At 43.1% G+C, this 10,884-nt stretch overlaps 3 non-coding genes across 3 annotated transcripts; 1 reads left to right on the forward strand and 2 right to left on the reverse strand.

Annotated features, from left to right (window-relative positions):
- Window positions 1-608: 608 nt before the first annotated feature.
- Trnac-gca (transfer RNA cysteine (anticodon GCA)) lies at window positions 609-680 on the reverse strand. The gene has a single exon. It is a non-coding gene; the product is annotated as a tRNA-Cys (tRNA).
- A 6,381-nt stretch (window positions 681-7,061) lies between these two features.
- Window positions 7,062-7,133, reverse strand: Trnac-gca (transfer RNA cysteine (anticodon GCA)). The gene has a single exon. It is a non-coding gene; the product is annotated as a tRNA-Cys (tRNA).
- A 3,679-nt stretch (window positions 7,134-10,812) lies between these two features.
- Window positions 10,813-10,884, forward strand: Trnac-gca (transfer RNA cysteine (anticodon GCA)). Its single transcript has one exon. It is a non-coding gene; the product is annotated as a tRNA-Tyr (tRNA).

Here is a 10,884-nt window from a genome sequence, read left to right on the forward strand (position 1 = left end):
CTGGGTCTTCATTAGCCCAATCTGCAACCCAGAGAGAACTTTATCCTCCGGGACATCAGCAGGGTGTTCATCACTTCACTCCATCATTTATTCACTCAATGACACACATGGACCTCATTAGCTCTGGTCACTTATCAGCCACCGTGAATAGATAAAGAGAGATCAGTCACTTTCCTTTTTCCTCAGAGTCTTAGTATACATAGGAGTCAAATTCATAGATTGGTTCTAGGCTCTGATGGAGCAGGAGCCACAGCACATGTTATGGGGATGTGGAACTAAGGATCACCCTATAGGAGGCTCTCTAGGGACTTCCTGATGGGACAGCTATATAAATTCCCAGAGGATGAAGCCACTCCTCAGGTTCATAGGACTCTTCTCTGTGATCTTCTGCACAGAGTGAGACTTACAGAGCCTTGGAGTGCAACCTGTGCCACAACATATGACCGGAATGGTTCCCACAGTGGATCCTATACTAGCTCCTCTCAGAGAACAGTATAGAGTCCAGGCCTGAGCCGAATACAGAGCATACGGGAGCACAATTTGTTAGGCAGCTCTGTGTGAGCCAATACTACTCATTTGGTCTCTTGTATATTAAGGAGACAATAAGAAGGGGGCACCTGGATTTGAACCAGGGACCTCTTGATCTGCAGTCAAATGCTCTACCCCTGAGCTATACCCCCATCTGATTCATATATATCTCATAAACATCTCAAGCTGTATAGCCACTCCCCAACATGTGTACTTTCCAGTACTCTGAAATCACCTGCTTTCTTCTGTGAGGCCCAGACCTAGCCAACTCTGCACACCTGTCTGTCACCTTGTAATGACTAACACCCTCCTATCCTGTTTCACAGCTGAGACAGAACACAAACACCTGGAAGTCTGCATTTATATCATCCTGCAGACCTACCTACACAGGCCAACCTCAGAGGGCTGGGTGTTAAAAAAATTGATGGCTTTGAGGGAGAGAGAATTGTTTTCTCTAAGGGAGTGGCTTTTGGTAAGTCAATCTGTTGCAGTAGAACACTTCTGCCCCAGAAGCAGATGGACAGCACAAGTAGGAGGACACAGAGCCTGGGGTACAAAGGTGGGATGGCTCTGCATAATGGAGATAAAAGAAGGAGTTGAAGGTGAATATGATCCAAATACAGTGTATGACATCTCAAAGAATTATTGAAAATATCACAAAGCATAGGGTTTTTTTGTTTTTGTTTTTGTTTTTGTTTTTTGTTTTTTTGCTCAGCATTAGGGTCTTACCAGCAGGTTGTGGAAAAAACAATACCATTTGGAAGATCTTGTGAAACAATGTCATACATTTAACCATAAATTTTCAAAAACTGGCAGAAAGACCCCCTCCATTAGATGGTACAGATATGTAATCCTGCTGTACTAGCCTTGATCCTGGGACTAGCTAGGTCATGGATCCTAGAAGAAAAATTTCTACTAATGTTCTGCTAAAGGAACACTGCAATAAAATGACTGCTAATGATGGACTGCTCCACCCACAGATCAGTGCTTTGGTCAGCTCACATTGGAGGAGCTTCTTCTTGCAGGAGATGGAAGTTAACAGGGAGACCCACAAATGGGCAGTGTAGAGAGGGTGAGAGACTGTGCAGCACTCAGTAGTAAATGGGATCCCTTCCTCAAGCCCCTACACCCAAGGTCAGAGTGCTGTGCTGAAGAGGAGGCAGAAAGGCTGTAAGAGCCAAAGCTGGTGGATAACTCCAAGGTGCAGTGTCATCTGTTTTGTGTTTCATTTTGCCCATGTTTTTCTTTCCACTTCAGATCTGCAAGAGTGATAAGTGGTAACCATATGAAAGAGTCAACACTAGGTTGTCTTGAAATCTCCTCTGCTAACAATATTGATCCAAAACTGTTCTATTTAGTCCATTGTAGATATTTAAAACAAGGACAATTTCAGTCTGTTATTTTGCCAAAATTTGTTATTAATGCAGATTTTCTTCCCCTCTGACACATTTGTAACTATAAAAACAATATCATTTCCCTGAGCACTAGTATTTTCCAAGTTCCTGCTAATAAGGCCCATTACATCACAAGTATAGCTTTCAACTGCTATTCATTACTTTCTTACTTATTTATTTTTAAACTTATTTACTCTACATCCTGGTCACTGCCCCCTTCTAGTAACCCCACCCCACAATCCTTACCTCCATTTTTTCTCCTCTGAGCAGGTGGATTCCCCCTCACTATTCCCCCTTTGGCATATCAAGTCTCTGCCAGGGTACATGCATCCTTTCCCACTGATGCCAGACAAGGCAGCCCACATAGGAGAGCATATCCAATGTAGAGGCAATAGCCTTTGGGACAGCCATTTATCTATATGGAGACCAAGCTGCACATCTGCTGCATATGTGAGGGGAGGCCTAGGTACAGCCTGTTGTTCAACTGCTTTCCGAATCAAATATTCCATCATCTTCCACATTCCACCAACAGCAGCATCGTTAGGTCCTGTTATAATAACAACACAGGCCCCAGTTTCTTTTCTCTTACTGTTTCCTGTTACTATAGTGGCACATACACAGTTACTATACTACACTATTGCCATGACCACACATCATGATCAAGTAAATTATCATCAAAGGAAGCACTTAACTGGGGGATTGCTTACACTTTTAACTTTTAGACCGTGATGGCCATGGTGAGAAGCATGGTAGAAAGTAGGCAGGGTTGTCTCTGGAGCACAAACTGAGAGTTTATATCTGACACACAAGCAGGAAGAAGAGGTCTGTCCCTGATGGAGATTTTTCAATCCCCAAATTATGCACTTAGTGACAGATTTCCTCCTACATAGTCCCACCTCTCAAATGTCCCTGAATAGTTCCACAGACTGGGAACTTTTAAATATGTGAGCCTATGGGTGCCATTTTCATTCAAACCACCATATTATTATATGAAAAATATTTAAATTAAATGTACAGACTATCAGTATAGCATGTGGGAAGAAGTATCAGTCTTCTCATGCATAGAATGGCTAGACATTTTAGTTTATTCGCCTCTTCTCAGAAGGGTTCCCCTCCCAAAGGAAGCAATGTCATTTTGATAAGAAACGTTGAAGAACTTGAAATCTGAAAATTGACACTTCCACACAGAAGAGATGGTGGAAAGGATGAATTACCTGATGAAGGAGGAGGGATCCACAGTGCCTTGGCCTTGCAGTATGGTTTGTGGGCAACCAGAACAAAGGAGCAGGAACCTGGGTCACTACAGGAAAAAGAAAGTACAGATGTTTATTATTGATGATCTAGGCATGGAACAACTGTTCAAAAAGATATTTCATAGAGAACTCACATGTATGGAAGATGTTGAAAGAAATGAACAGTTTTAAGCATGCGGCTGCCATTAACTAGAGGAAAAGCAAAAGTTCCACCAGCTATCTTGATCCTGTTTGGAATGACTGACCTCAGTCCTACAGTGTGAACAAATCATCGTGATATAAACACAGAGTCATCCAACCAAAAGCTGGGACACGACTGGATCTGGAAAGTCAGAAAGGAAGAGGATATGAACTTATGATCTCACCCACAAGTTGGTTAGTGACTGATGTGTAGACAAGATGATATAAGAGCACACTGTGCGTGTTTTCCCTAAGTGCACAGGCTAGACTAGCAGAGATGGCTAACCCTCTGGGTAAATGCTCCCATTGGATGACAGGAGCAATGAACTGGACACATGTGTATTTTTTTCTTATTAATCTTTCAAAAATTACATTAAGTTTTCAAAAATAATCAAATTGTGCATACATTTTGATTACCAAATAGATGAAAACAAGTTCGTGTAGTGGTGACTGGTTTGAAGGCTCAGGGAGAGGCCACAGTGTCAGGATTCTCTGTGCCCTGCTCTGCTGATGTAGCTCCTCCACAGGCCAGCTAAGTAGCCCTGTGTTGCATGTGGGTTTACTTGAGTTGAAGGCTGAAGCAGCACCAGCTGAAGCCTCTTGCCTCAGGGAGGACCTCAGCAGGAGAGTGCTGGTCATTCATGAGGACATGGCAGTCAGATGAGCAGAGGCAGCTCAGGCCTGGGCCTCATAGGAGGAAGCAGATGAGGACAGAGCAGTGGCAGGTGCACATGCTAGCTGTTAGCAACCAGGAAATGGACATGAAGTTTCTTAGTGTCCATGAGACACTAATGAACATGTGGGGGTATAGCTCAGGGGTAGAGCATTTGACTGCAGATCAAGAGGTCCCTGGTTCAAATCCAGGTGCCCCCTTACCAAAAGGTTGTTTTAGTCATGGAGATATAAAAAACTTAGTCCTGTTTCTTCCATTCAATCCAGTTATGGATACACATTATACATGCAAACACATTATACATACACATCCACTAAAAATAATCACAAATACACACACACTCACAAAAGCACATACACATTCATACCCACACACACATGCAATTATAAGCACACACACACACATCACCAGTGTTGGGAATTTTCAGTATTCCTATTTTTAATACTAATTTTCATTAGTGGTGAGTCAGGTTTCCTAGGGCAGTAGAGATGAGAACTCACAGAGCATCCCTAGTGAGGCAGTGCAGGGATGTGTTGCTAATGAGGAGAGTCTACACAGGTACCAGGGCATCAGTCATTGGTAGGGCTTACAGTTTCATGCAATCCCTAAGTAAAGGCCTTTCCCTGCTGGGCACACTATTGGCCATGTCACACTGGAGACAATCCAGTCTCTCTGACTCTCACTTCTACACAATTTTGAGGAGCCATTCTTCAGGTTATTTCTTCTTCTGCTACATGGAGGGATTTCACAAGAGGGAGGAAGATGAGAGACAATGGAAGCTGCTCAATCCCTGCTCAGGAAGGCTGGCACAAGAGTCCCTGAAACGTTAATGTGAACTCTGCTATGACTTAGTCACTATGACTTGGGTCTTGCTTGGGCCTAATTTAAGCAATGATTTTCCACATCTGTAGCATGACGTGGCTTATATAAAATTAATAGGTTTAAAAACAAGTATAACTAAAACATCCCTAGATGTTTTTTGAGACCCAGGTAGGTCATCTAAGGTATTGTTTCCAGTGAACCTGGTGTAGGTTTTCTCCATTGGGCAGTGAGGATATTTGTTTCTGGCCTCCCCTATTCCACTTGCCATGTGTTCTTAGAATACATAGTGTTTTGAACCAAACAAAAGGAGGTTTCAGCTTCATAACCTGCCATGCAGGTCATCATTGACGTTCACAGAGCCCACAGCTGAGCAAGACTGTTGGTAACTTTACAAAGCACCTTCCAGTTTCCCCCAAAGCTAGCCAACAAGAAGGATGCTTCCTGGTCAGTGTCAACTCGGTTCACCATGTCCTGTGACTAATATGTGTGCTGTCTTCATCAACAGCATTTAGTGCTAGTGGGCATCCATCTGTGAGCAATGGCAATACCTGTATTTTCCTGGGGGTCTCAGAACACCAGGGTTTAACTGAAATTTCCCTACACAGGGGGTTATGCTCATCCAAGAAGCCATAGATTGCCAGAGATGATATTTCTGTGCCAGGTCTAGGGTATTTCCATTTGAGTTGTTTGTCCGGGGTGTCCTGGAGCCACAAAGATTTCTCATTTTCTCTTAGTGTCAAGTGATACTGTTGACAAGGTTACTACCATGATGTTAGCTTGTGCTGTATATATCACCTGCTCCTTGTAGGTTAGGGTAGACTATAAGATTTTGCCTTTGGTGTAAACTTCTTTGGCACTTCTTGCGACACTCATCCGTTGTAAAGAAGATTTGCAGAAACTTAGGATGGAAGCCCACATCTTCCTTTATGGGAAAATTTATTACATTTTGTCCTTTCATCATTTTCTGTTTCTAATCATTGTACAAACCTGAAGAGGGGGATGGGTGTTGCACAGATTTGGAGTCTTGTGAGTTTGTGCCTTTGTGTGAGAATTCTGGTAAGTACTCTTAAGGCTAAGTCATATTTATGGAAGATCTCAAATTACCTTGTATTATGCAGCCCAGAGAGGGAGGCTATGCAGTTTACTCAAGAAACTTCAAGTAATGGAGATCTCCTAGGTTCATTGAAGACTCAAATAAGGTTGATGTGGCAAGGTCAGTACCAAAATCATATTTAAGAAAAGGGGCACCTGGATTTGAACCAGGTACCTCTTGATCTGCAGTCAAATGCTCTACCCCTGAGCTATACCCCCATTTTATAGGTTAGGCAGCCTCTCATTATCACCTCTTACCACTTGGTACCACACCCATGCTTGCTCTGTGTTCATGATCTACTGCTTCCTCTACTGATCTTGAACCTGGAAGGATTTTTCTACTAAAGTCTTCCCTCCACCCCTCTCCCCTCCAACTTTCATTAGCCGATCTAAATGCACCCCTCTCTCTCTCTGGGTGTGCTACAGATCTCTCCTTCAGATCTAGAAAGATACTTAATCATAGTGGTTTCCTTCAGTTCACAATTAATTTTTCGTAAATGGCCAAGACATGAGCTGAGGATTCTGGGTCTTCATTAGCCCAATCTGCAACCCAGAGAGAACTTTATCCTCCAGAGCATCAGCAGGGTGCTCATCACTTCACTCCATCATTTATTCACTCATTAACACACATGGAGCTCATTAGCTATGGTCACTTATCAGCCACAGTGAATAGATAAAGAGAGATCAGTCACTTTCCTTTTTCCTCAGAGTCTTAGTATACATAGGAGTCAAATTCATTGATTGGTCTTTCCTCTGACTGAGCAGGAGCCACAGCACAGGTTATGGGGAAGTGGAACTAAGGATCACCCTATAGGAGGCTCTCTAGGGACTTCCTGATAGGACAGCTATAAAAATTCCCAGAGGAAGAAGCCACTCCTCAGGTTCATAGGACTCTTCTCTGTGACCTTCTGCACCAAGTGAGCCTTGGAGTGCAACCTGTGCCACAACACATGTCCTGGATGGTTCTCACAGTGGGTCCTATACTAGCTCCTCTCAGAGAAGAGAACAGAGGCCAGGCCTGAGCAGAATACAGAGCATTTGGCAGCACAATCTGTTAGGCAGCTCTGTGTGAACCAATACTTCACATTTGGTCTCTTGTATATTAAGGAGACAATAAGAAGGGGGCACCTGGATTTGAACCAGGGACCTCTTGATCTGCAGTCAAATGCTCTACCCCTGAGCTATGCCCCCATCTGCTTCATGTATATCTCATAAACATCTCTGAAGCTGCATGGCCACTCCCCAACATGTGTACTTTCCAGTACTCTGAAATCATCTGCTTTGTCCTGTGAGGCCCAGCCCTAAGCCAGCTCTGCACACCTGTCTGTCACCTCCTGATGACCAACACCCTCCTATCCTGTTTCACAGCTGAGACAGAACACAAATACCTGGAAGTCCATATTTATCTCAATCTTCAGACCCACCTATACAAGCCTCACTCAAAGTGCTGCAGGTTAATGAATTGATGGCTTTGAGGGGAGAAAACTGTTTTCTTTAAGTGAGTGGCTCTTGGAAAGTCAATCTTATTGCAGTGGAACACTTCTGCCCCAGAAGCAGATGGACAGCACAAGTAGGAGGACACAGAGCCTGGGGTACAAAGGTGGGATGGCTCTGTGTAGAGGAGATAAAAGGAGGACTTGAAGGTGAATATGGTCAAAATACACCATATGATATCTCAAAGAATTATTGAAAACATCATAAAACAGTTTTTTTTCCAGCAATAGGGTCTTACCCTCAGGTTGTGGTGAAGAAACAATAACATTTGGAATATCTGGTGACACAATGTCATAAGTTTAACCATAACTTTAAAAAATGGCTGAAAGATCCATTCCATTAGATGGTACCCATATATAATCCTAGTATTGTAGCTTTGATGCTGGGACTAGCTAGGTCATGGGTCCTAGAGGAAAACCTACTACTAATGTTCTGCTAAAGATGCACTGCAATAAAATGACCGCTAATGATGGACTGCTCCACCCACAGATCAGTGCTTTGGTCAGCTCACATTGGAGGAGCTTCTTCTTGCAGGAGATGGAAGTTAACAGGGAGACCCACAAATGGGCAGTGTACAGAGGGTGAGAGACTGTGCAGCACTCAGTAGTAAATGAGATCCCTTCCTCAAACCCCTACACCCAAGGTCAGAGTGCTGTGCTGAAGAGGAGGCAGAAAGGCTGTAAGAGCCAAAGCTGGTGGATAACTCCAAGGTGCAGTGTCATCCGTTTTGTGTTTCATTTTGCCCATCTTTTCCTTTCCACTTCAGATCTGCAAAAGAGTGATAAGTCGTAACCATATGATACAGTCAACACTAGGTTGTCTTGAAATCTCCTCTGCTAACACTATTGATCCAAAACTGTTCTATTTAGTCCATTGTAGATATTTAAAACAAGGACAATTTCAGACTGTTATTTTGCCAAAATTTGTTAATAATGCAAATATTCTTTCCCTCTGACACATTTGTAACTATATAAAACAATCTCATTTCGATGAGCAGTATTTTCCAAGTTCCTGCTAGAAAGGCCAATTACATCACAAGTATAGCATTCAAATGTTCTTCATTATTTTCTTACCTTTTTTTTTACTTATTTACTCTACATCCTGCTCACTGCCCCTCATAATACCCCACCCCACAATCCTCATCTTCATTTTCCTTCTCCTCTGAGCAGGTCTGTGCCCCCACTGTATCCCCCACCCTGGCATATAAAGTCTCTGCCAGGCTACATGCATCCTTTCCCACTGATGCCAGACATGGCAGCCCACCTAGGGGAGCATATGCTATGTACAGGCAATAGCCTTTGGGATAACCCTGTCTCTACATGGAGGCCAAGCTGAACATCTGCTGCATATGTGAGGGGAGGCCTAGGTACAGCCTGTGTGTTCAACTGCTTTTTAATTTAATTTCCAGTCATCCCCCACATTCCTCCAACAACAGCATCGTTAGGTCCTGTTATAATAACAACACAGGCCCCGGTATCAACTTTTCTCTTACTGTTTCCTGTTACTATAGTGGCAATACACCGTTATTATACTACACTATTGCCATGAACACACATCATGATCAAGGGAAATTATCATCAAAGGAAGCACTTAACTGGGGGATTGCTTACACTTTTTAAGTTTAGCCCTTGATGGCCATGGTGAGAAGCATGGTAGCACGTAGGCAGCCTTGTCACTGGAGCACAAACTGAGAGTTTACATCTGACACACAAGCAGGAAGCAGAGGGTCTGGGTCTGATGGAGATTTTCAAATCTCAAATTATACGCTCAGTGACAGATTTCCTCCTACACAGTCCCACTACTCAAACGTCCCTAAATAGTTCCAGCGACTGGGGACCTAGCATTTAAATATGTGAGTCTATGGGGGCCATTTTCATTCAAACCACCATATTATTGTATGAAAAATATTTAAATTAAATGTACAGACTATCAGAATAGCATGTGAGAAGAAGTATAGGTCTTATCACGCATAGAAGTCTAGACATTTTAAGTTATTCCTTTCTTCTCAGAAGGGTTCCCTTCCCAAAGGAAGCAATGTCTTTGTGATAAGAAACGTTGAAGAACTTGAAATCTGAAAATCGACACTTCCACACAGAAGTGATGGTGGAAAGGATGAATTACCTGGTGATGGAGGAGGGATCCATAGTGCCTTGGCCTTGCAGTATGATTTGTGGGCAACCAGAACAAAGTCTGTTCAGATGTGTATGTTTTCCTAGTAATCTTTCAAAAATAACATTGAGTTTTCAAAATAATCAAATTGTGCATACATTTTGATTAGAAAATAGATGAAAACAAGTTCGTATAGTGTTGATGGGTTTGAAGGCTCAGGGAGAGGCCACAGTATCAGGATTTTCTGTGCTCTGCTCTGCTGATGTATCTCTTCCAGAGGCCAGCAAAGTAGCCCTTGTGTTATATGTGGGTCACTACAGGAAAAAGAAAGTACAGATGTTTATTATTGGTGATCTGTGCATGGAACAACTGTTCAGAAAGATATTTAATAGAGAGCTCAACATGTATGGAAGATGTTGAAAGAAATGAAAAGGTTTAAGCATGAGGCTGCCATTAACTCGAGGAAAAGCAAAAGTTCCACCAGCTATCTTGATCCTGTTTAGAATGACTGACCTCAGTCATATAGTGTGAACAAATCATCGTGATATAAACATAGAGTCATCCAACCAAAAGCTGGCATATGACTGTATTGGGAAAGTTGGAATGGAAGAGAATATGAAGTTATGATCTCGTCCACAGTCGGTTAGTTACTGATGTGTAGACAAGATGACATACAAGACAGCACGCTGTGCGTGTTCTTCCCTAAGTGCACAGGACAGACTAGCAGAGATGGCTAACCCTCTGGGGAATGGATCCCATTGGATGACAGGAGCAAAGAACTAAACAGCAGAAGTCTGTTCAGATGTGTATGTTTTCCTAGTAATCTTTCAAAAATAACATTGAGTTTTCAAAATAATCAAATTGTGCATACATTTTGATTAGAAAATAGATGAAAACAAGTTCGTATAGTGTTGATGGGTTTGAAGGCTCAGGGAGAGGCCACAGTATCAGGATTTTCTGTGCTCTGCTCTGCTGATGTATCTCTTCCAGAGGCCAGCAAAGTAGCCCTTGTGTTAGATGTGGGTTTAGTTGAGTTGAAGGTTGAAGTAGCCCCAGCTGAAGCCTCCTGCCTCAGGGAGGACCTCATCAGGAGAATGCTGGTCATTCAAGAGGACAAGGCAGTCAGATGAGCAGAGACAGCTCAGAGCTGGGCCTCATAGGAGGAAGCCGATGATGACAGAGCACTGGCAGGTGCACATGCCAGATGTTAGCAAGCAAGGAGTGGCCATGCAGGTTCTGAGTGCCCATGAGACACTAATAAACAGGTGGGGGTATAGCTCAGGGGTAGAGCATTTGACTGTAGATCAAGAGGTCCCTGGTTCAAATCCAGCTGCCCCCT

Source organism: Mus caroli, unplaced genomic scaffold, assembly GCF_978045245.1.
Source record: "Mus caroli unplaced genomic scaffold, Mus_caroli_1 scaffold_7, whole genome shotgun sequence".
NCBI classification, from domain to species: Eukaryota; Metazoa; Chordata; class Mammalia; order Rodentia; family Muridae; genus Mus; species Mus caroli.